A 23,172-nucleotide genomic window follows, 5' to 3' on the forward strand; every position below is an offset into this window, starting at 1 on the left:
CCCGCCAAGGTCGTGTGTGCTGTTCAAACAGGGGACTTCGTGATGGGGGTGAGAGCAGGTGCCAGAACTTGTGTGTGGAGGACTTGGCTTCATCACCATAAGGAATGGAAGATGGAGCAAGGGATACCGATGAAAGGGCCGCAGGTGTTGGTACCTACCAGGGCCCTACGGAAAACCGTTTTTTTCTGGTGCCACGATGCACCCAGCGCCGGTCACATGGGATGCGCAAAAACTTTGGAGAAGGCATTAAGACAGTTCTGGTGGCCTTCTATCCGTCCGGACATGAAGCAATGGGTGAGGGAGTGTGCCACCTGTGCACGGATGAAGTTCGACCGACAGCAACCCCAAGGACTGTTGCAGCCCTTACCTACACCTGAAAATCCGTGGGAAAGATTTTCAGTTGATTTCATAGTCGGCCTTCCTAAAGATCAAGGGAAAACAGCTATAATCGTAGTGGTGGACTATCTCACCAAAATGGGACACTTCATTGCATGTAACCAGGTCCCCACCGCTGGGCAACTGGCACACCTATTAATGGTACACATCGTACGTCTACATGGCCTACCCAGGGTTATTGTTTCGGACAGGGGGTCTCAGTTCACCGCCCGCTTCTGGAAAACCTGGTGCTCTGAGTTGAAAATAAAGTCTTCACTCTCCACTAGTTTCCACCCCCAAACAGACGGGCAAACAGAGAGGCTGAACCAGACCGTTAAGCAGTATCTCCGCTGTTATGATCAGGGTAACACTGGGTCGTGGGTAGACTGGCTGTGGGTGGCGGAGATAGCTTACAACAGCACACAACAATCCTCTACTAAGCATTCCCCCTTTTTCTGCTCATATGGGCACCATCCCAGGTTTACTCCTCTGTTACTCCCTGGTTCCAACGTCAAGTTACCTGAAGTTAAGGGGAGGTTGATACGTGTTCGCAAGATCCTCCTTGCCACACGGAGCAATCTGGTGAATGCCAAAGCTAGGTACAAGCAGCAGGCCGACAAACACCGTAGGACTTGTCCTGTGTACAAGAAGGGAGACCGTGTGTGGGTGTCTATAAAACACATTAAGTTCAGGAGATACAGCATATTCAACCCAAAGTTCATCGGTCCCTACCATGTTGTGAGACACATTAACCCCGTGGCGGTGGAGGTGCGCCTGCCCGCGCACTTCAGGATTCACCCGGTGTTTCATGTGTCTCTATTGAAGCCCTCTCAATGCCCGGTGAAAAGGGCTCCCCTTCCTATATGGGTCCAACAAGACCGTGAATATGAGGTGAAGGATGTACTGGACTCCAGAATAGTGAGGGGGAGATTGCAGTACCTTTTGGCCTGGAAGGGCTATGGCCCTGAGGAGGACTCATGGGAACCGGCTGGAGCGGTGCATGCACCTCGTTTGGTGCACAGGTTCCACTGTTTGCATCCGGACCGGCCTGCTGCTGGTCAGCGCCGCTCGTGAAGGGGGATGTACTGTCATATTCCGCGGTTTCGGAAGGCGCTGCCTGCATGCCGCTGATGAAACTACAATTCCCGGCATGCTTGAGCAGCGCGTTACGTATGACGCCGCTTACGCTCGGGCATGCCCGGAAGTAAAATCCGGTGCGAGAAGGTAGACGCTGCCGATAATTCTCCGACTGAGGTCGCATTCGGACCACGGTGGAACTGGTAAGACTGTTCTGATTTGTTCCCTTCATATTGTTTGGGGTGTGTCCCGCTCCGGATTTGGATGCAATCATTGGAAGGGCTGAATGCACTAGTTCTGTTACTGTGTGATTTGAACCTAATCCCAGTCTTGAACTCACAGCTACCGAGTCCTGGTTTTAGTCTTGGATACACAGGCTAGCACGTCTGTGTACTTGTGCATTTCTCCCCGTTGGTTGGGTCGTGCATTCCGCTGTCCCTTGCGGGTAGAAACTTGGCTCTTGAGGAGCGGTTAACTATTGACTCTGAGGTTCTATGAGCAATACTGTACCTGACTAGGGGCAAAGACCCTTTAAGTGGATATCGGGGCCCATGGCCACTTCTAGCGGTTTTAGGAACCAAAACCCTGATTAATAAACACCCACGGAGATAGTGGGACTTTATCCTGGCACACCATAACAATTGAAGGTGGACGAAGTTAAGAAGCATTAACCTGCCTGCTGTTATGTTATGTTTTTTCCACACAACTTTATTTACCCTATCTATATAGGAGAGAGGATCTATGGGGGAACTGTCAGTGGGTTTGGTTACACAAAGAGAAGCTTTATCTAAGGTATGTTAGAGTACAGAGTCTACCCAATTGCATAACGGATTTGTGTGTTCTACTCAAACCCATTCTTCTTGTCTTCCTCTCCTAGTCCGCCAAAGCCCTGGTTCCACCCTTAAACTCTCCATATAGCGAAATCAACCGTATTTTCCTTTACAGGTAGGAAGAGGGGATTCTAGGTAGTGTACAAGGGAGAGGAGGTAGCTGAATGCCTAGATACATATGTCAACGTTTTTGTGTCTTGAATATCTTCTGTTGTCATTACAGATCTCCCTCCCTGCTGTCCCCTCCCTTTCCTTCCCTCGCTTGATTATCCTGGTAGTCTGTGTATATTACTTCAGACTCTGGGGCCGTCAAAAGGTGGAACCCTTAGAGCATCGGCACAATTCTGAAGAGACCGGAAGACGAAGCCTGACATATAGTCAAGGTGAACGAAGAAAACCAGATGTAGTATTCACCAAAAATTGTACTGTTGTAGAGATTGATGTTTCAATTCATTGTGAAAACTCGAAGTATTCCCTTGAATTAGAGTTTGAGAGTAAAGTTAAATACTATCAGGATCTATCGCAGCAAATCAAAGATCCTACCAACTGTAACACTGTCAAAATGTGTGGCTTTATTGTCGGATGTCGGGGTATTTGGAATCAATGTAATGATGTTGCTCTGGCTGATCTTGGTCTACAAATGTCATTCCCATTCAAGAAGAATGTTTGCCTGACTATTTTAATGGACACTCTTAAAATGTGCCAAGTTTTCATGGACAATTAAATATCAAGCTAAATGCTGAGAAGTACACTATCGTACAACACACAATACTCTTATAAAATATATTGTTTTAAAATGTTGATTCATTAATATTTAAATGTGCTAAACAGTTACATAATATTTTATAGTTGGCACAAGAATTAGCATAGATGTGGATTTCATAGATGTGAAATTTTTATAGATGTGTATTTTGTAGCCAGATGTGCAATTTATAGATGTGTATTTTTATAGATGTGTGCTTATAATAATTTAGATACAAATGTGTACATCATGATTATTGAAATGTCTTGAATGAATAGGTCTCGAATAATTACATGCACATAATCACTACATATTGCGTTGATTATTGATGTCCTGCTAATCATACTTAATTTCACAGGACCATCTGTAGACAATTTTATATTGTTGGAATAGTACTGCAGGGTGTACTATCTCTGGCCTATAAGTGATCCCAGTTCCAGTGAGGTTATCTTATGGTGTGGCTGTACTCCGGAGTAAACAAATGTTGTATTGTTGGAAGCATATGGGCAGCATAATAACCCAGAATGAGCCACCGCGAGGTGGTACAGAAATAGCCAAATGCCTCGTCATCTAAATAGTGACGTGCATGAATGGATGAACGAGATTCCCCCTGTCCCGACCTACTAGCTACTGAAACCACATCCAAGGGAACGGGCTTGGCAGAATCCATGTGGAAATAAGCCCTGTTGAGCTTGACTCTGGTCTGGCACTGTGAAGAGACATGAGAAGTGTAGGATAAGTGGGAGGCCGCCAGTGAAATACCACTACTCATTGTTTTTTCACTTACCCGGTGAGATGGGGACGAGCCCCGTGGGGGACGAGCCCCGTGGGGCTCTCACTTCTCGCTCCAAGCGCCTGGCGCCTTCCGGGCACGACCCACTCTGGGGACAGTGGCAGGTGGGGAGTTTGACTGGGGTGGTACACCTGTCAAACAATAACATAGGTGTCCTAAGGCGAGTTCAGGGAGGACAAAAACCTCCAACAGAGCAGAAGGGCAAAAGCTTGCATGATCTCAATTTTCAGTATGAACACAGACCGTGAAAGCAGTGCCTCACGATTCTTCTGACTTTTTGGGTTTCAAGCAGGAGGTGTCAGAAAAGTTAGCATAGGGATAACTGGCTTGTGGCGGCCATCGCGACGTCACTTTTTGATCCTTTGATGGCGGCTCTTCCTATCATTGTGAAGCAGAATTCACAAAGCGTTGGGTTGTTCACCCACTAATAGGGAATGTGAGCTGGGTGTAGACCGTTATGAGACAGGTTAGCTTTACCCTACTGATGATGATTTTTTGAAATAGTAATCCTGCTCAGTAAGAGAGGAACCGCAGGTTCAGACATTTGGTGTATGTGCTTGGCGTAGGAGCAAATGGGGCGTAGCTACCGTCTGTGGGATTATGACTGAACACCTCTAAGTCAGAATCGCCCCTAAACCGTAACGATACTGCAGTGCCGTGGAGCCTTGGTTGGCCTAGGATAGCCGGCCTCTCTCGGGGGGGGCGGTGCGTAGAACCTCTCGATTGGCGATCGGAGTGCAGATGGAAGGGCTACACCTCCATCACCCTTAGTTCACCGTATGTTCGTGGGGCACCCGGTGATAAATCATTTGTAGACAACCTGATATTGGGTCAGGGTTTTGTAAGTAGCAGAGCAGCTACCTTGCTGTGATCTATTGAAAGTCATCCTCTGAGCCAGGCTTTTGTCTCTCCATGCGTGGGCGCCCGCTGACGGCCTCCTCCACCACGCCCAGGTGTGGGTCCCTCAGCCGCCGTGCTGGCGGGAGGGAGGCTAAGGAGGTGACGCGGACCGGCGGGAGGTTGCCTCCACCCCATGCCCTCTGACACGGGGGCCTCGCCCTCCCATCCCTGCCCCACCGGGGTGCAGGGATGGGGCCACCATCCCTTGCAGGTCAGCAGGGTGGTCCAGGGAGGCTATCCCTGGCCTGGCCTAGGGTTAGGAAGCTGGGACTGGCACCGGGCCCGGATGCTGAGCTCTGTCCGACGGGCCCCGGGGTGCGGAAGCCCCCATCCTGCAAGCCAGCTGAGGGTCTAAGCGCTGGGGACAGGGGCCCATCAGGCCCCAGGGAAGCTCTCCCCAGCCTGGCTAGGGTCCGGAAGCTGGGAACGGGCCCGGGGCTTGAGCTCTGTCCGGCGGGCCCTAGGTTGCGCAAGTCCCCCATCCTGCAAGCCAGCCGAGGGTCTGGGCGCTGGGGACGGGGAGGCTCTTTCCAGCCTGGCTAGGGTTCGGAAGCTGGGACTAGGCCCAGGGCTTGAGCTCCATATGGCGGGCCCCAGGGTGCGGTCCTGCAAGCCATCCGAGGGTCCAGGCGCTGGGGACGGGGGTTCATCGGGGCCAGGGCAGGCTCACCTGACCTGGCTGGGTTCAGAAGCAGGGACCGGGCCAGGGGGAAGGGATGTCTGGCTAACTCCGCTCCGCTGGCGTAGCGTAGTTCTCAGCCCACCCCTGGATCTGGCTGATATTAGTCTACTATGCCAGTTGAAGTCTGATGGATGTAGAAAAGGCCTTCTCACAATGAAAAGGTAGAGCTTAGCAGTTGTATCAGCGTGCAATTACTGCAAAATCTTAATTTATGGCAAATAATTCTCCATTGTGATAGTTCATCAAGCGTTACTTTAAATATTTGGTAACCCCAGAGCATAGATGCCACCATGAATCGAATGGGGAGGAATTCGACTGTAGGAATATACCTATGTCATAAAGCACAAGTTCGGAAAGGATAAAAGCCCGGCCAACTATATGTCTCAACACCCACTGACACCAACAATCAACTTGCTGGAGGAACAGGCTCCACCTCCATCACTGCCTGTCGCCTCCATTATTGAGGGAACACTAACAGTTGCCCCACTACATGAAGGGACCCTAAGGGGATGGAAACACAAAAAGGCAACAGAGAGAAAGCCTGACATACGATACTGAAATAAATCACAAAGAACTGGCAGCCTTCAAGTATGTGAGTGAGAAGATAGCAGTAACAAGCTGCAGAAGGATGTATGATGTTACAACGGATCAAAATTATCGTAGTACATCACAACGCATCTTTTACAACGCAAGTCGTTACCACGACTTGCACTGTAGGGTGCTGGACTTCGGAATAGTAAGATTTACTATTCCAACTCCAGCCTACGTACAGTAGGGAAGGTGTTGGAATAGTAAATCTACTATTCCTTAGTCTAGAGCGCCCTCCAGCGCAAGTCGTGGTAACGACTTGCGTTGTAAAAGACGCGTCATAATGGCACATCGGTGTTTTGACCGTGAAGGATGTTTACCGCTGCAGAACCTTGTTGAGAGGGGGATGGGTTATCATCCTGAAGTGTTCACACTTGTAGTGATAAGCGTGGCTCAAATCCACCTGAGCGACTTACCTCACTTATCTATCATTCTCATATAATAAGCCAGCCAGGCAGTGGAGAAGAATTAGAAATATATTTATTAGGACATAATATTCATCTGCAGATGGGCCCCGTCAGGTCTACACCCCAGGGAGTGCACCGAGAGGACTGACTCATCCTATCATGACAATACATTATAACATAACATGGCAGGGTAAAGACACGCCCAGCCTGGAAAATTACAGAACTAGCAAAATGGTGAACAATGAACTCATACATGCGGCATCTGCACCTGCGAAGGCAACACTGTTATCTCCCCTCAAGGTCACAGGAGGCTCTGCTTCTCCAGGGCATGGAAACATTTCTGCAAAACTAACTCAAGGCAAGAAATGGTGAAACAGGGATTTTCTGCTCATAAGGGAGGGGGGAAAACTGTACCATGAGACATTGGAGCTGCAGAGCAAATGTCAGCATCAGAAGTCTGTCTGTCATAGACAAGTCTCTTTCTCTTATGAGAGAAGTTGAAACTTGCATATTACAAAAATAGCTCAGTGGGTTGCAGCACATGAATAATAAGCTGTAACTGCATATTGGTTAGACACATTAGGCTAACATATTCATAACATCATTAGAACATTCTGCAACAGGAAAATTACTATCTATCAGACCCTTCTTTTAGCCTATTGTGGCTGACATAAGTGCTGCCTTTATTGCTTAAAGGTAAGGTCTATACAATTCTAAGGGCATCACTCATCAATCAAAGGGAAACAAAAAAAAACCACAAGAATAACCAATAGTATATCATCATAAAAGATATCTGGTATCGGGAAATTAAATACTAGGATGAGAATGATCACAGAAGTAGTGCAGCATACTATAGGGCAGGAAATGCAGAGGCAGCAAGTAAAAGAACAACCCCTGCAATACCTACTAAGACAATAATTATTCTCTGGGTGTGCGGCACCCTCCGTTTTGACTAATCTAAGCGTATGTTCTCGGGGTACCATTTCTCTATAACACTATGTCATGATCGGACTACTTAAAAATACATCACACTTTAAGTCATGAGCAGGAATTAATGCAACTAAGATCAAACTGTCATTATCAGGGAAAACACCCTATTTAATTCAATACTGAGGGCTCAGTTGCATTATCAGCGAGGACCTATATCCAACATCCATGAAGTAGATGTTTTTATCGGGCTGAGAAATGTATTTTACTAAACTACTACAAGTATACTAACCCTCACAGCTACTTCCATAGGGCAAGAATACAAGCAACAAGTTTCCACCCCTGTGTGTGTATGAAGGCAATGACCCACACACCCAATAATTTGCAGTACTATAAATAACATGTGTCAGGTGCAACATTTGAATACTACATCATCCTAATGAACTTCCCAGTGCTCCTCTTCGTGAGGAGCTAGGGTACCAATACCATTCTCAGGTGGCGTTGAAATAATACTCATGAGGGTATGCGGTATGCGCCAAGCAACAAGAAACTAATTCTCTAAAGAGAAATATGAAAGCAACAGTTAGGATACAAACAAACACAATATTAAATTTGTAGACCATGAGAACCAAATGAGATCAGGGACATCTGGACAAGGAGCCGCAAAGGCTGCTCCTCCTGGGGAATAGGAACATTCAAAGGGACTCATTTGCCTAGCTAAAAGTCCAAAGTAAACTAGGGGAAAAACAGTTCACACTGAGGCCAACCAGAGGGGATCTTCTCCCTTCAAGGGATCTTCTCCCTGTGTCCGTTAGAGCCTCACATGCAGACTCCTAATATTCATTCCCTAACTCCCACGACGGAGCCGCACAGCTTCACGACTCAGAGGAGCACTTAATCTGGGCCCAGGCGCAATCCTAGTGTCCCATTTGACAATGTCTCGACAGTGCACCAGGGCTCTTACCAGCAGTCCATCCCTATCACTTAACTATTCTTCAGCACAGTTCTCTTCTAAGTCCCTAACTCAGCCCTTCTTCCGGTGCTCTGTTCTCCTCCTTCTTCTTTCTGGGCCGCAGATTATATCGAGTGCTCCCTCGTACCTCTGGATCTGTGAACAGAATGGGGGCTCAATGCCAGCGGGCTTTTTTGCTGATGTTTGCTCACTGTGATCAGGAGATGCCTCACCACTTGCAATCAGAACTGGCCTCTTCGCTCTTTTATCCGGCTCAGCGACGCCCTTTCTCACCCACTCATCATAGGGCAACAGAAGCGGGACCCTCTTCACGTTGTTTACGTTGGTCCACGACTTATGGCCCTGGATCCTGAGTGCGGTTCGGGTCGCAAGCAGCACCTTTCCTCGGCTCACTTCACTTCGGCTCCAAGCAAGACTTCCGTTGATATCTTCTGACAATAACCCAGTCCCTGGGTTGGATGGTATGTCCAGGCCCCTCCGGTTGCGGCTTCAGTGTGTCTGCTACCTGCTGATGAAGGGAACGAAGATCTTTATAAAAGGCATATGAATGAAATTCAATTTCAAAGAAACCAAATGAGGTCTGTGCTTTCATATCGCTCTAATAAATTTGTGCACTGACAATAGGTAATACATTACATATCTGACTTTTCGCTGTATTACCTGTGGACGGACGTATGCATTTACTGAATTCTAAGAAAAGAGAAAAAATAAAACAAAACAGACATGTTGTATTCCCCCATTTGCACTTGAGAAACAGCAAAAAGGGAAGTTCAAACCGCTCTTCCTATAGCGAGCACACAGCGTCTACTTTGTGAACCTTCACTGTTGTGCAAAACTTCAAACACTTCTAATATTCTTTTTCTTACTCAAAACAACTTATATTTTTTGCTCATGACCATGCTCACATATTATAGAATGCAGCTGGAAACTAACTTCTACAAATCTTTAATTTCTAAAAAAATGTTTTGCTGAGGATCACACAAGCATCTTTCACCTTTCTCACTATTTAGACCGTGTAACATTTTATTTAGGGGAAAACCTATTCACCAGCTCTAATAGGGATTATGAGCTCAACTATACAGGCTAACTGATAAGAGACTTGTACACCTTTACTTAGTGCTGCACAATAATGATGTTGTTACCTAGGAATGTGAAGGAAAAAATCTACAAAAAGGTACCGACCTATTGTTCCCTTCAAAGGTCAAATAAGGAAACACTAGTCTGGGCTGTTCCCTTCAGAGGTCAAATAAGGAAACACTAGTCTGGGGCTATTCCCTTCAGAGGTCAAATAAGGAAACACTAGTCTGGGGCTACCAGTCCTTTCATCCCTTTCATCCCTATACAATTAAAATAATCCTCTAATAAAGACTATCACTTTATTTTCACAGACTAGCTAATAAAGAACTAGCAATGTACTTGCAAGACTACAATTGTACACTTGTAGAACAAAACTACCCACATCTAATTCCCCTTTTAGATCACCCAACACTTATAGAACAAAACTACCCACATCTAATTCCCCTTTTAGATCAAAGCAGGACAGGAGGGAGCAATATACATGTTACCTAGTTTTAATTTATAGGAGAGCTAGCGGGGAGCCAGCTCCAGCGGGGAGCTAGCCCCCTTCCCCATTTTGACAGAAGGAAATCTGAAACATATTTCACTTCAGTCAACACCATCAAGGGGTGTAGCACTGAGCATAAACAAAATTCTAGGAGATACATAGCACTTTTGAGAGGGCTAGAACATCTTTTAGCACATGTACAAATGCCATTGCCATAAAATGATGTGTGTGCCTATTAATATCTAATACAATCTAACTAAGGAAAAGGAGTAAGGAAAAGGAAATGGGACTGGGACACAGCTAAAGTCCCCCATAACTAGGCACTATGCGACATTCATTAGGGAAATGGCAGCAAAAGGAAAATCTATAAAAGAACAAAAATTACTTAGGTAATGGTCAGGCTTGTGACACAACACCATGAGTACACCGTAGAACTCTTGTATTTTTCCTCTATACCCCTTTTAAACCAAATAGACATACACTGCTGAAGTGTTGTCTGTGAAATTTAGGGACCAGAAAAAATTCTCCACAGAGGAGCTTGTTCTAGTATCAATAATAGAATTGTCAAAACAATACAATACAGAAACATACATAAAATAAAAACAAGCATATCAAGGCAGCAGGTATACTTGCGGTGCTAAGCACAGAAAGCATAGACAAATCACAGTAACACATGCAAATGAGCTGTGACACACAACACGATGCCATGCATTTCATGCACAGTGAGCCTGTGGCCCAAAACCCAGCATGCTGGCCTACTTAATTTGCCAGGCTTAAGATCGATCAGCATACCATCCACGCAGAACAGAACAAGCAATGCACAATAAGCCAAAGAAAACATAAAACACACAATATAGGTAAATGCGTATAACATAAAATAATACGCAATAATACATATACCAAACAAAAGGCCACAAAAGGAAAACACAATATTAGTTACTCAAAGGACTATATTTTTCTCATGCATGTCATGCATCATGCGGTGTCAGTGCACACTTAATCTGTCTAGCACAAAGCTGCATCAATACTCACCGTAACACACAGATAAAAATATTTCCCATTGCACTGAAACGAAACAAATCAAACCACACACAAAAAACAACAACACACAAAATATTGGACAAAAAGGCAACCACTTAGTCAAAATACCTTCCACAAATACTTACCTTAAAACCTATGCTTGGAGCTCATTCACACCAGTTCATCTATATTATCTATCATCACCCTATATATACTAACTGTTCACTTTCCGTTCTGAAAACCCTGTCTGCTGTCTTAGACAAGAACCAGTCCTAGCCTCTTTTAACCGTCAGCCAAGAAGATAAAACATTTAACAGCATTGAAAATCACATGACAATCTTGTAATGACATTTAATGCAGCATCAAAAAGGGAAAAATATACACATTGACTGTCACATCTTTAAAGGAAAAGGGCACCATCTCACCACATTTAATCCTGTTGCCAAAGGTATATTCTCACCTCCAGAACATACTAAATACTCCAGTGCACACTAGCAGACATTTGCACAAAACACGCACTCTGCATTTCCACTCAGCGGGTGGGGCACTGGGCCCACTGCAATGGTGTCCCATGGACAAACTGCATACAAATACTGTTACACACATATATACATTACACACATATATACATTCCCACCAGGCCGCTCCTATGAGCAACACAATCAATATTTTTTTACCTACCCTCGCATGATCAGTACTCTCCACTGGGAATCCACTAGCAAAGACATTAATCAGTATGCCAATCAGAGACCCCCCAACTCAATAATTGTTGAAATAGAAAACTTTTATACTATGACATGGTCCAACAGTGAAACAAAAAAAATCAACAACAAAAATGGACACAACAGACAACCAATAATCTCTTTTTTCTCTTTGTGCCATTAAACTGCACACAAATCAATCATTGACTGAATACAATTCAAACAATAGGAGTAACATGTGCTTAAACTATTGCATCTGAAACACTCACTAACATATTTAGTAAATTAATTTTTCTCAAAACAATCCTTCTTTTCTCAGACTAGGCCATTTTAAAGTGTAATTCTCTATGTCCAAATGGAATAACTTGTTGAAAGTTATTCATAATTTTGTTCCTAATTCTAAATGACATGTGTTCTGAACAACTGCATTATACTTAAGTCTGAACCAGCAGCAGTTTGCACTCATAATTATGCAGACTCGCTCCAAATTCACAATTCACATGGCTCCAACTGTGTATCTCTGCCAAGAGCTGAGCCTCCTAGCCCCCCACCCATAATCTTCTGCCTGTACTCTGCGAACCCATTGGAATGGTGTTGATAACACCAAGGTCACACCTGCTCTGCTCTGCAAGCCTCTATATTTCCATTCTACATAATCTTCCAGAACGGAATAAAAATTCACACACTGTTATTCTAAACCTTTCCAGCCCAGAGTTCTGCAACTCTTTTTTATTTTATTGTGGACTGAAACACATCCACTCAACAGGTCATGTTTAAAACGAACTAAACAACTTCTGCTCTCCAACCCCGTTGGAGGCCACTTTTGCAGTTAAAAAAAATGCATTTCACTCTCACAGTCTTCCAAGAGCTAAGACTTCTGGGCTGCTGGCCAGCCTTCCTGCCCCCCCCCCTGGCATTCATCACCAAGGCCAAATCTGCCTCGCACTCCACGCTCGTCGTTCTGGCGCTGACAAAGCCAATAAGCCTTCCTAACTCTTCCTAACATGCAATAATTAACACTATTTTGACAAATACATTTCTCTTTCTTTTTTTTCCTTTTCTTTCGAACTTTACACTCTTCCTACATTCTATTAATATACATTCTGATTACTGGTAATCAAATCCCTTTTTCTTCATCTTCTACTGTTCACAAATTAAGGGGATGAAAGAAACCAAATTATTTTCTATAGAGCACAGCCCTGCATGCACTTTTAAACTACATGAAAAACACACTGATAGTCAGGCACAACCATCTCAGGTAGCTCACAAGGACCAGACAATCTAACTCATGCAACAAGACACACTCACTTCATTCAAACAAACATTTACACAAACAAAAGGCAGCCCACAGACTGCTCTCAAACCAAACCAATTATAACCAAATCAAACATATTACATGAAATACATACCTCATCCTCTTAATCACTGCTCACATTGGCTCACTGAGCCATTAAAAGCAACTTTAAATGTACACATTTTGTCTTCTTTTAAAACTAAACTTTCCTCTTTCTGCCACAACCTTAGGGAATCAAACATGCTCTAACAGCTGTGCCTAGCAAACAGTCTCTCCTGCAAGTAATCTATCTTAACTGCATCAGAAATATTAAACAAAATCGGGATAAATCCATATTCACATACATCTCAAAATTCAAAAAGTCTTCTACAGGAGTGGGTTGGCTCTCGGCCAATCTGACATCAGTTGAACTGCAGCAACACCTAAAACATCGCAACTTACTGAAACACGGCATCTTGCACACTCAATCAAACACCACCAAACTCACTCAATCGGATACCGCCAAAGAACCCACACATACCCAGACACAAAAGAACCAAGCAACTATTTTCACACACAACCCCTTACAACCGCACACGCGCACGCACATCCTATGCATTGAGTCCCTGCCAAACACGTGTTACCATAATGGGACAAGGCCCGTCGACCAAGTCCTGGGGAACCTGAACCCTACCGCAGACCGAACAGTACACTAACTGTTCTGAGGTTGGAGGACACATCCGTCACCCGGGCGGCACTACAGACCGTTGCGCACTTTACCCCGGAATATATGGGACTCTTCCATCAAACCACTCACACTAGGGGTTTGGGTCCTTTCCCAGTATTTAACCGTGATGAGCCACACTCCAGTCTCAGTACCACCCGGTCGGATGCTCTAAAACAGACATCCATCCAATACCCCCATCACCAATAGTCTGTCAGAGTGCCACTTGCACTCTGAGTTCCCCGGAGCACACTAGCCCCAGGAGCACACCGGCTCCTCCAATCACCAGATACACACCGGTCTCAGAGACACACCGGTCTCATGGAGCATCCCAGCTCCCTCAATCAACAGTTGGACCACTCACCTTCTGCTCGCAGAACCGACATCCACCGTTCTCCACCATCGGCTGCTGGGACCAACACGGTCAGCTCCAAAGTTCCGCCTTCTGGACCCCGGCGCAGGATCATGAACCGGGACCTCTCCCGATCAGCAGGGTGGGGCAGCGCTGCGAGAACCAAGCTCGGCATCAAAGTGGGTACCCAGACCCACCGTGCCAACCAGAGGGTCCCCGGCCTTCTGCTACCCACTTACGGGTGAGAAAGATCCTTATCGCGGAGTCCCTGTTCGGGCGCCATCTGATAAGCGTGGCTCAAATCCACCTGAGCGACTTACCTCACTCATCTATCATTCTCATATAATAAGCCAGCCAGGCAGTGGAGAAGAATTAGAAATATATTTATTAGGACATAATATTCATCTGCAGATGGGCCCCGTCAGGTCTACACCCCAGGGAGTGCAACGAGAGGACTGACTCATCCTATCATGACAATACATTATAACATAACATAGCAGGGTAAAGACACGCCCAGCCTGGAAAATTACCGAACTAGCAAAATGGTGAACAATGAACTCATACATGCGGCATCTGCACCTGCGAAGGCAACACTGTTATCTCCGCTCAAGGTCACAGGAGGCTCTGCTTCTCCAGGGCATGGAAACATTTCTGCAAAACTAACTCAAGGCAAGAAATGCTGAAACAGGGATTTTCTGCTCATAAGGGAGGGGGGAAAACTGTACCATGAGACATTGGAGCTGCAGAGCAAATGTCAGCATCACTCTGTCCGTAGACCGCGAAGCAGCACCTCACCTGAGCTCCGCTCCGTGTCTCCAGGGAAGGGAGAGGAAGAGACATGGCTCTGCTCCATGGCGTTCAAAGCCTTGCTAGTCCACTGTAGTAATTGGAAACAACGGAGCAGCTACTCCCCTGCGGGGGAGAAAAAAAAAATCTCACGGTGGTTGAACAATCTGTAATTTTGTTTTAGCACTGGTCTCACCTTGGATTTTGTTTTGGCGGCATGGTGTTGGGGATTTCTAAAGATCAGCCACGATCCCCCTGCTCGTCCCGAGGCACGGGGAAATCGCCGTTTGCTCACTGTTGTACCGCTTCTGATTGGCCTCTCAGCACTGCGGAGTCAGCGGAGGCTCCGGCTCCGGTGGAGGAATCCCGCCCACATTTGCAGCCGCCACTACAGCAGTCTCTCCAACAGCCACGAGAGCAGCAATTACGGTCGCGGCTATTCTACGGCGGCCACATTGTATCTTCAGATTGCCTAACTGGGAGGCAGTGTGCTAATTTCATTTTTATTGCCCGTGTTTTTACTTCGGAGCTTCGCGATTCTTCAGCGATTATGCCCCCGAAGACGGCTCCTTCTGCAGCGGTATCTAGAGCTCGAGTAGCTAAAGCTGCCAGAATTCTCCGCAAAGAGGCTGAGCGTCAGCAGGAGGAATCACCCGATGAAGAGGTCAAGGGCAACTCCCTCCCCCACGCAGTAAAGTCTAAGACCAGGAAGCAGCAAGTCTTCTTAGAACAATCCTCTAGACAAGACACCCTTGCCTCCAGAAGAAAAATGAGCAACACCGGGGGCACAGTATTAGACCTGCTTTTGAAAAAGGGGGCGCAGAATCGGTCACAGAAAGGAAAGGAGGCTAATCAAGACACACAGGACATTGTGAAGAGCCCCGCTAATGAGGAATCAACTCATAGTCTGGGACTTGATATTAGTAACTCCGGGGGCCCCGCAGGGATGCCGGAGCCTGAGCCTCTGCTTCAGCCTGAGCCACAGCCGCACATTACTACCGACACTCTGGTTGGCTTGACTTCTACTTTTACAACCTTGGCTCCAGTGCAGGACCCTCCAACAGTCACCATAACTGTAAGTAGCGATGATAACGCTGCTCAATCTGTTCAATCTGTCCAATCAACTATACCCGGCGGGGTATCTGCTGGTGGTCATTGGTAGTGTTGAGGAGGGGCGAGAACTTGAAGGGCGATGTATGTCTTTTTCAGGGGCAGGGGGAACTGTGCTGGGGGTACAAGGTGCAGTAACTCTGCTGGAGCCTGAGCAGTTATTGCAGGCGTCACCTATGGGACTGCCGATCTTACCTATACCAATCGTACCCACTGGCCCCCCAAGCCCAAGTCCAGTCCCGCCCATCCAACCCATTGACAACTCCAGTCTGATGGCAGGAAATCAGATACCTAATGAATATACACCAGGGGAAAGTTTCTCAAAAGATTATACACTAGAGGAGAAGGATAAAGAGCCTAGTGAGTTTTACTCTTTTTCTGATGAGAATCCAGCCAATATTATGGGAGAATGGTCAGACGACTGTGATTCTATAGAGGGCTCAGAAGATGATGAATCTGAGTCTGAACCTTTGCTTAGTTCTTCTGAGGACAATTACTGTGAGGAAAGCTTGAATGCTAACACTGTCAGAGCCAAACCTAAAGCTACATCCAGACTTAAACAGGCAGGTCCAGCCGATAACTGCTTCGCTTCTAATTCATTGTTATATATTGGGGAGACGCCCACAACTTCAGCTACTTCGGAGATGTCGCACTCCGCAGTGGAAACCATCTTACAGGCCATTGCAGCTCATAGAGAAGAGACAGCTATGGACAGTAAGAGATCCCGAGCTGCACTTCGTAAAATGCAGGGAGTTGTCAGGAAACTTTCCAAGTCTTGAAACCTGGTTGGGGAGAGGGTCACCGAGATGGAAGCCAGGGTGATGATGAACGAGAAAGAGTCTATTGTGAATGCCGAGCGAATTAAACTTCAGGAAGCCGAACTTATAGACATTAAATGGAAGCTCGAAGATTTCGAGAATCGGCAGAGACGCAATAACCTGCGTATTTTGGGTATTCCTGAAAAAATGGAGGGAGGGGATACACGTGCCTTTGTAATTAAAATATTTAGAGAGTCTATGCCGGAACTTAAGAACTGGAATTGGGATGCTGAGATTCAACGTGCTCACCGTATGCCTTTCAAATTACCACCCAAACCCGGGGTATATCCCCGAGCCATTTTAGTTTATTTTGGCAATTTTTTGCTGAGAAAGCGAGACCAGACCACAAGCTGGCATATAATGGGCTCTCCTATTTTACAAGACCAGATTTGTGCCACGCAACTGTGGAGAGATGGTGGCGACTTCGCTCTCTGATCAAACCGTTCCAAGATAAGGGTGCCCAAGCATACTTGAACAATCCTGCGAAGCTTAAAATTATGTTTGGTGGACATACAAAATTTTTCCTTTCTGAAATCAAAGCCAAAGCTTATCTAGATGAACTGACTGATAAATGATTATGTGAATGATGATTGTATATCTATACTTACCGACAATGATTGTTGGTCTGACTATTCGGCCTGGGTAGCGCTAGGAATTTTGGTATTTTTTCTCTTTTTTTTTTATTAATGTAGACATTTCACTAGGATATGAGGATGATGTGGTTATGGTGGCAGGGATTGAAATACTATAGGGCTGTTTTATAACACCTAATTGTATTTAGTTAGTATTGATGGTTTCTCTTTTTTCCTGCTGCTACCCTTCCCTGGGTATTCATTATAAGCGTAATTTTTCTTATCCACATATTTGTTGGCGGTAGCTTAGATGTTGTGCTTCAACTGCATCACTCAGACTCTGGTTGAGTCTGATTGCCTTATGTTTGGGGTGGGAGGTCGCAAGGGAGGGTGTGGGGGCAGGTTGGGGAGGGTGGTAGTGAAGGGGGAGTGGGGGTGGCTTGGGTGGGGGGGAGTTAAAAAAAGAACCAGCTTTGTCAGCAAGAGGCTTAAGTAAGAGTGGTATAAATCGAAAAGAACCTCAGTTGGAGCTACATTTCAACTTGAAACTGAATAGTGTCATTGCGATTTTGTTATCCTTTCCCATTAGCAATGGGTAGATTAAGGGGTCGATTCCGATCCGGTAAAAAGCGCTCCGATTAGCTGTACGGAGCCTTTTTCCCGTACGAATCGTACACCTACAACGTCCCCGTACGAACTAGCAAGTACGATCCTAACCCAAAGCGCCACTCCGTACGACTCGTACCAAACACCGTACAAATAAAAAGTACATACGGATTCACTCCGGCCGACGCTGTACGCCACGTCCGTACGTAAATTGGCAGCCATTTCCGAACCAGAAAGTACGATCCGTGTTGCCGACACTCCGTACGACCCTTTTTCTACGGGAGCTGAAAACAGCCGTAAAAGCAGAGTTCGCGCCGAAACAGGTACGGAACGGCCCCCCGGGTAGGGCTCGTACCACCCATGATCGCAGGGGTACGCACCGTATCCCTGCGATCATGGGGTGTACGAGCCGTACTCCATTGTACGATCGGTGTACGAGCCGTACCCCCATCGTACGATGGGTGTACGAGCCGTACCCCCATTGTACGATCGGTGTACGTGCCATACCCCATTGTACGATGGGTGTACGAGCCGTACACCCATCGTACGATCGGTGTACGGCTCGTACACCGATCGTAAAATTGGGTACGGCTCGTACACCGATCGTACAATGGAGTACGGCTCGTACACCGATCGTACAATGGAGTACGGCTCGTACACCCCATGATCTCAGGGATACGGTGCGTACCCCTGCGATCATGGGGGGTACGGACCGTACGGTGTGTATATATTTGTGTGCTTTTCCGTACGACTCGCCCTTGCCTGACGTGGACCGTACGAATCGCGTCCTCATACTCCGGTCCGGATCGTACTCGTCGGGTTGTACGGCATGTGTACGAGTCGTACGGTTCACAGTTTCAGCCTTGCAATACGTACGGATCACGACGATTCGGACGGATTCACGGAATGCGGATCGTACTTGGCGACTCGGACGGACGGGTACGATTCGTACGGAGAGGGCTACGGATGCAAATCGTACGGACGTTTTTTTTCCCGAATCGGAATCGACCCCTAAGTGTCCAAACGTGGAATGTTGGAGGGCTTTTAACAGGGGATAAACGACGACGGATGGCTGAGTTATTGAAGTTAAACCCTGTTGATATCCTTTGTCTTCAGGAGACTCATGTCCCATGGGTTAAGAGATCTTGGTTGAATTTGAAGGGGTATAATTTATTGATAGCCTCTACACAATCTTCAAATATTAGGGGTGTAGCAGTCCTAGCCAAAACAAGTCTTGGCGTAGGGACAAGTCATCTTGCAGATCCCCAGGGCAGGTGGGCTAATGTTAAACTTGCTTGTGGTATCACTATTTGTACCCTATATAGATCGAATCACGATGATCCAACAATATTTGAGGTACTTGAAGCAGAATTGGCCACCTGGCAGGGCCCATTAGTTTTGTGCGGCGATTTTAACGTATCACTTATACCGCCGTTGGGTAAGCCTGTCTCTAGACAGAATTACACTGGTCGTAAGCCAAGGGTGTATCGGGCGGTTAAAAGGTTGGTGGACAGTTATGGATTGAGTGATGTGTGGTTGCAAAACAATCCTTATGACCCGGGTTATACTTATTTTTCACATCCTCACCAAAAACAAGTCCGGATTGACTATGTGTTCGTCTCCGGTGATTTAGCACCACAAGCAACAATTAACAAACCCCCGAGAATAATTTCCGATCACAATACACTCATTCTGGGGATTATTGTAGATTCACAATTCACACAACAGCGGTCTTGGTCTTTCGATAGGAAACTTTTGTCTAATCATGAGTTTATCACCCATATTAAAAAATGGACTGAAGAGTTTTTTAATATAAATCGATTCAGCACTTCCAGAAATATGGTCTGGGATTCCTACAAATCTGCTCTAAGGGGAGAGAATATTAGCTTTCAGAGTCTTGCCAGAATTAAACTAAGACGAGACCATGAATCAATGGTGGTAGCGCTGGCTAAAGCGGAGGGAGACCACACTACATGTATTGCTCAGGGTAAAGATGCTAGCAGTCTGATGCTCCATGTAGCGGTCCTAAAGGCTGAGCTAAATACTAACCTTAGTCAGAAAGCTGCCCAAACCTATAGAGCACACAGGAGGAAGGTTTATGAAAGCGGCGAAAAGGTGGGCAAGCAGCTGGCGCTTCGAACCCGTCAAAAAAACTGTAATAAAGAACATCTCCTCTATTGTAGACGGGGGGCAGACCTTTACGCAAGCAGCAGATATAATTCGTCAATTTCAAAAGTACTACCAAAAACTGTACTCAGAAGAAGTTGTTGTCACCGAAAAGGATATCGATTACTTTTTGGCGAATTTCATTAATAACTCGGCGGCTGCTAGCTTACTTGATGATATTACAAGGGATGAGTTAGAAAGTGAAACTACGTTGGCAGAGGTAGAGTCTGCACTGTCGCTTTTGGCCCCTGGCAAGGCCGCGGGCCCAGACAGATTGCCAATTGATTTATATAAAATTCTTGGTCATCAATTATGCCCCTTCCTTTATGATTTATTTTTGGGGTTTCAGTATAATGGTGTCTCTCCAGTTTCCTGGGAGAAAGCTAGCATTATTGTTTTTCCAAAAAAGGGGAAACCCCCCGAGCAGTTGTCATCCTATCGTCCAATATCCCTGATCAATTCGGACTCTAAATTATACGCAAAGGTGATGGCTGTCAGACTCAGTAGGGTCATTGAGCATCTGGTCTCTCCGTGGCAGCATGGCTTCGTCCCTGGCAAGGGGACTACTGATCACACACGCCGGGCAATTGCCTTATTTGATGCCATGTCTGTTGCGGGGGGCCGGATGTCAATGATCCTACTTGATGCTGAGAAAGCCTTTGATCGTGTTTCTTGGAACTTTTTGTGGGTAGCCATGGCACGTACTAATTTTGGCCCTAAATTTGTGAAATCTATCAAGTCTATGTATTTACGTCCCAAGGCAAAACTTCTTATGTTAGGTTCAGAATCTGGTTATATTAATATTGCAAGACGCACAAGGCAGGGATGTCCTTGTTCACCCCTGCTCTTCGCTCTCTATATCAATCCCCTAATTCTCAAATTATTACAAAGCAATATTATTAAGCCAGTGCTCTGTAATCAATTTGAGACAAAAGTCCTAGCCTACGCCGATGACATTGCTGTTTTAACACCTGACCCGATAGAGGCGATTCGTGAAATTGAGCGAGTGGCCTTAGATTATGGTAACTGCTCGGGGTACTCCCTTAACAAAGGAAAGACTGTCATTTTATGCACCGACAATACTGTTTGCCCTGATCAAAGAAGAACCAAGACTGCTACCTATCTTGGGGTCACCATTTGTTCTAACACCAGGTTGGTTGTGAAGCTTAATTTTGAACCACTCCTGGAAAAGATAAAAAATGATCTGGATAGGATAAACGGTCTGTAACTTTCTATTATTGGCAGGGTCAATTATTTGAAAATGAATGTTTTGCCCAGATGTCTGTATTTATTTCGGGCTATTCCCTTAGCAGTTGAACCTAAAACTTTATCTGTTATTAACGCCCTTATGTCTAAATTTGTGTGGCAACAGGGAAAGATCAGACAATCTCATTCCTTTATGTCATTTCCATTGGATAGGGGGGGGCTCGCTCTACCTAATATGATTCTCTATCACTGGGCAGCATTTCTTAAACAGCTTACTCCTATGGTTTTACATTAGTCTGTAGAGAATCGGACAGATAGTCCGTTGACTCCGTCAATCTATGAGCTTATACTCGGACAGGATGCTAAAGGCTTGTTGCTAAGAAGGACTGAGTTAAATCACTATAAGAAGCTCAAAGGAGCCAGGAGACCCATCTTACCAAATTGGAATGTGCGGCGCTGCAGAGACGCTGGAGGGGGCAGGTATATGGTACAGCATAGTCAGCATATGCGAGGGGGGTGCTGATCTGGGTGAGGGCTGGAACTCCTTTCCAGGTTACGAGTCAGATAATTGATCCGGAGGGTAGATATGTAGGAGTAATGGGGAGACTGTATGGCAGAGAGGTGGCGCTTTGCAGCATTTATGCACCGAATGTGGAACAGCCCTTTGACGCCATCTCGGGTGTACTAGCACATTATTTAGCGGGGCCGATAATACTGGGAGGCGATTTTAACTCCATCACAGATACTACCTTAGACAGGTCCCATCCGCCACTAGCTGAGTCCTTGGTACGTAGGGTGGCACGGCGGAGAATGGAATGGCAGACTGAATGGGGGCTGGTGGATGTGTGGCGTGGGCAACACCCTGGTGATAGGGACTACTCCTTCTTTTCCGCGCTCCATGAACTGCATGTCCGGATCGATACGATCCTTTGTGACCCTACCACCGCTAACATGGCATCGCGTACAGAATACCTAGCTAGGACCATCTCAGATCATAACCCCCAGCTACTCTCTCTCCAATGGCAGCGAGCGAGAACTGCGATTCCCAATTGGCGATTGAACCCGGACACACTAGAAGATCAGGTATTTCGGGCTGAGGTCCAGGAGGGAGTGGAGACGTATTTTGCAGTTAACGAGGGGTCGACTTCTTCTAGAGGGCTTGAATGGGACGCATTTAAGGTGGTGGCGAGAGGCCTGTGTATTGGTAAACACTGCGGGGTCAGGAGAGTGGTACTAGAGGAGGTCAGGAAGGCAGAAGAGGAGCTGAGGAAAATAGAGCAGCAAAGACCAGAGCAAGGAGCGTTGCAAGCGCAGCTTTTGGTGGCTAAAGAGTTAGTGGCAGCGGAGACTGAAAGGTTATGCTGCTATGACTATAAGCAGTATACGGCGAGGGTCCATGCAGAGGGTGACAAGGTGGGCACGCTGCTGGCGAGACTGGCGAACCCGGAACCGAGAGGGTGCTCGATACTGAGCCTGAGGACGGAATCGGGGGACACGGTCTATTCCCAGATGGCGATCCTCTCGTGCTTTACGGAGTATTATGAGACCCTGTACCGGAGCCGATTGGTGGCGGGGGACGAGGACATGGAAGATTACCTGGCGGAGATTCGGTTTCCGCAGTTAGAGGAAGAGGACGCTAAGGCCCTGGGCGCCGCGATCACGCTGGCTGAGGTTAGGGGAGCGATTAAACTTATGGCGAGGAAAAAGACTCCTGGGGTAGATGGCTTCCCGGTAGAATTTTATGCTGATTACGTTGATATCTTGGCGCCCCGGTTGTTAGTAGTCTATAATGATGCACTCGAACGAGGCTGCCTACCCAGTTCTATGCGGGAGGCCCTGGTTGTACCCCTGCTGAAGCCGGGGAGAGATAGCACAGATGTGACTTCATACAGGCCGCTGTCTATGCTGACGGTGGATTATAAAATCTTGAGCCGTATCCTGGCCACCAGATTGCTACCATATATGACGACATTGATTCAC

At 46.4% G+C, this 23,172-nt stretch overlaps 1 pseudogene; it reads left to right on the top strand.

The window, feature by feature from the left end:
• The first annotated feature begins 3,684 nt into the window (after window positions 1-3,684).
• On the top strand, window positions 3,685-4,721 carry LOC144786494 (28S ribosomal RNA; annotated as a pseudogene).
• The last annotated feature ends 18,451 nt before the right edge of the window (window positions 4,722-23,172 follow it).

The sequence above is a fragment of the Lissotriton helveticus genome, chromosome 10, assembly GCF_964261635.1.
Source record: "Lissotriton helveticus chromosome 10, aLisHel1.1, whole genome shotgun sequence".
NCBI classification, from domain to species: Eukaryota; Metazoa; Chordata; class Amphibia; order Caudata; family Salamandridae; genus Lissotriton; species Lissotriton helveticus.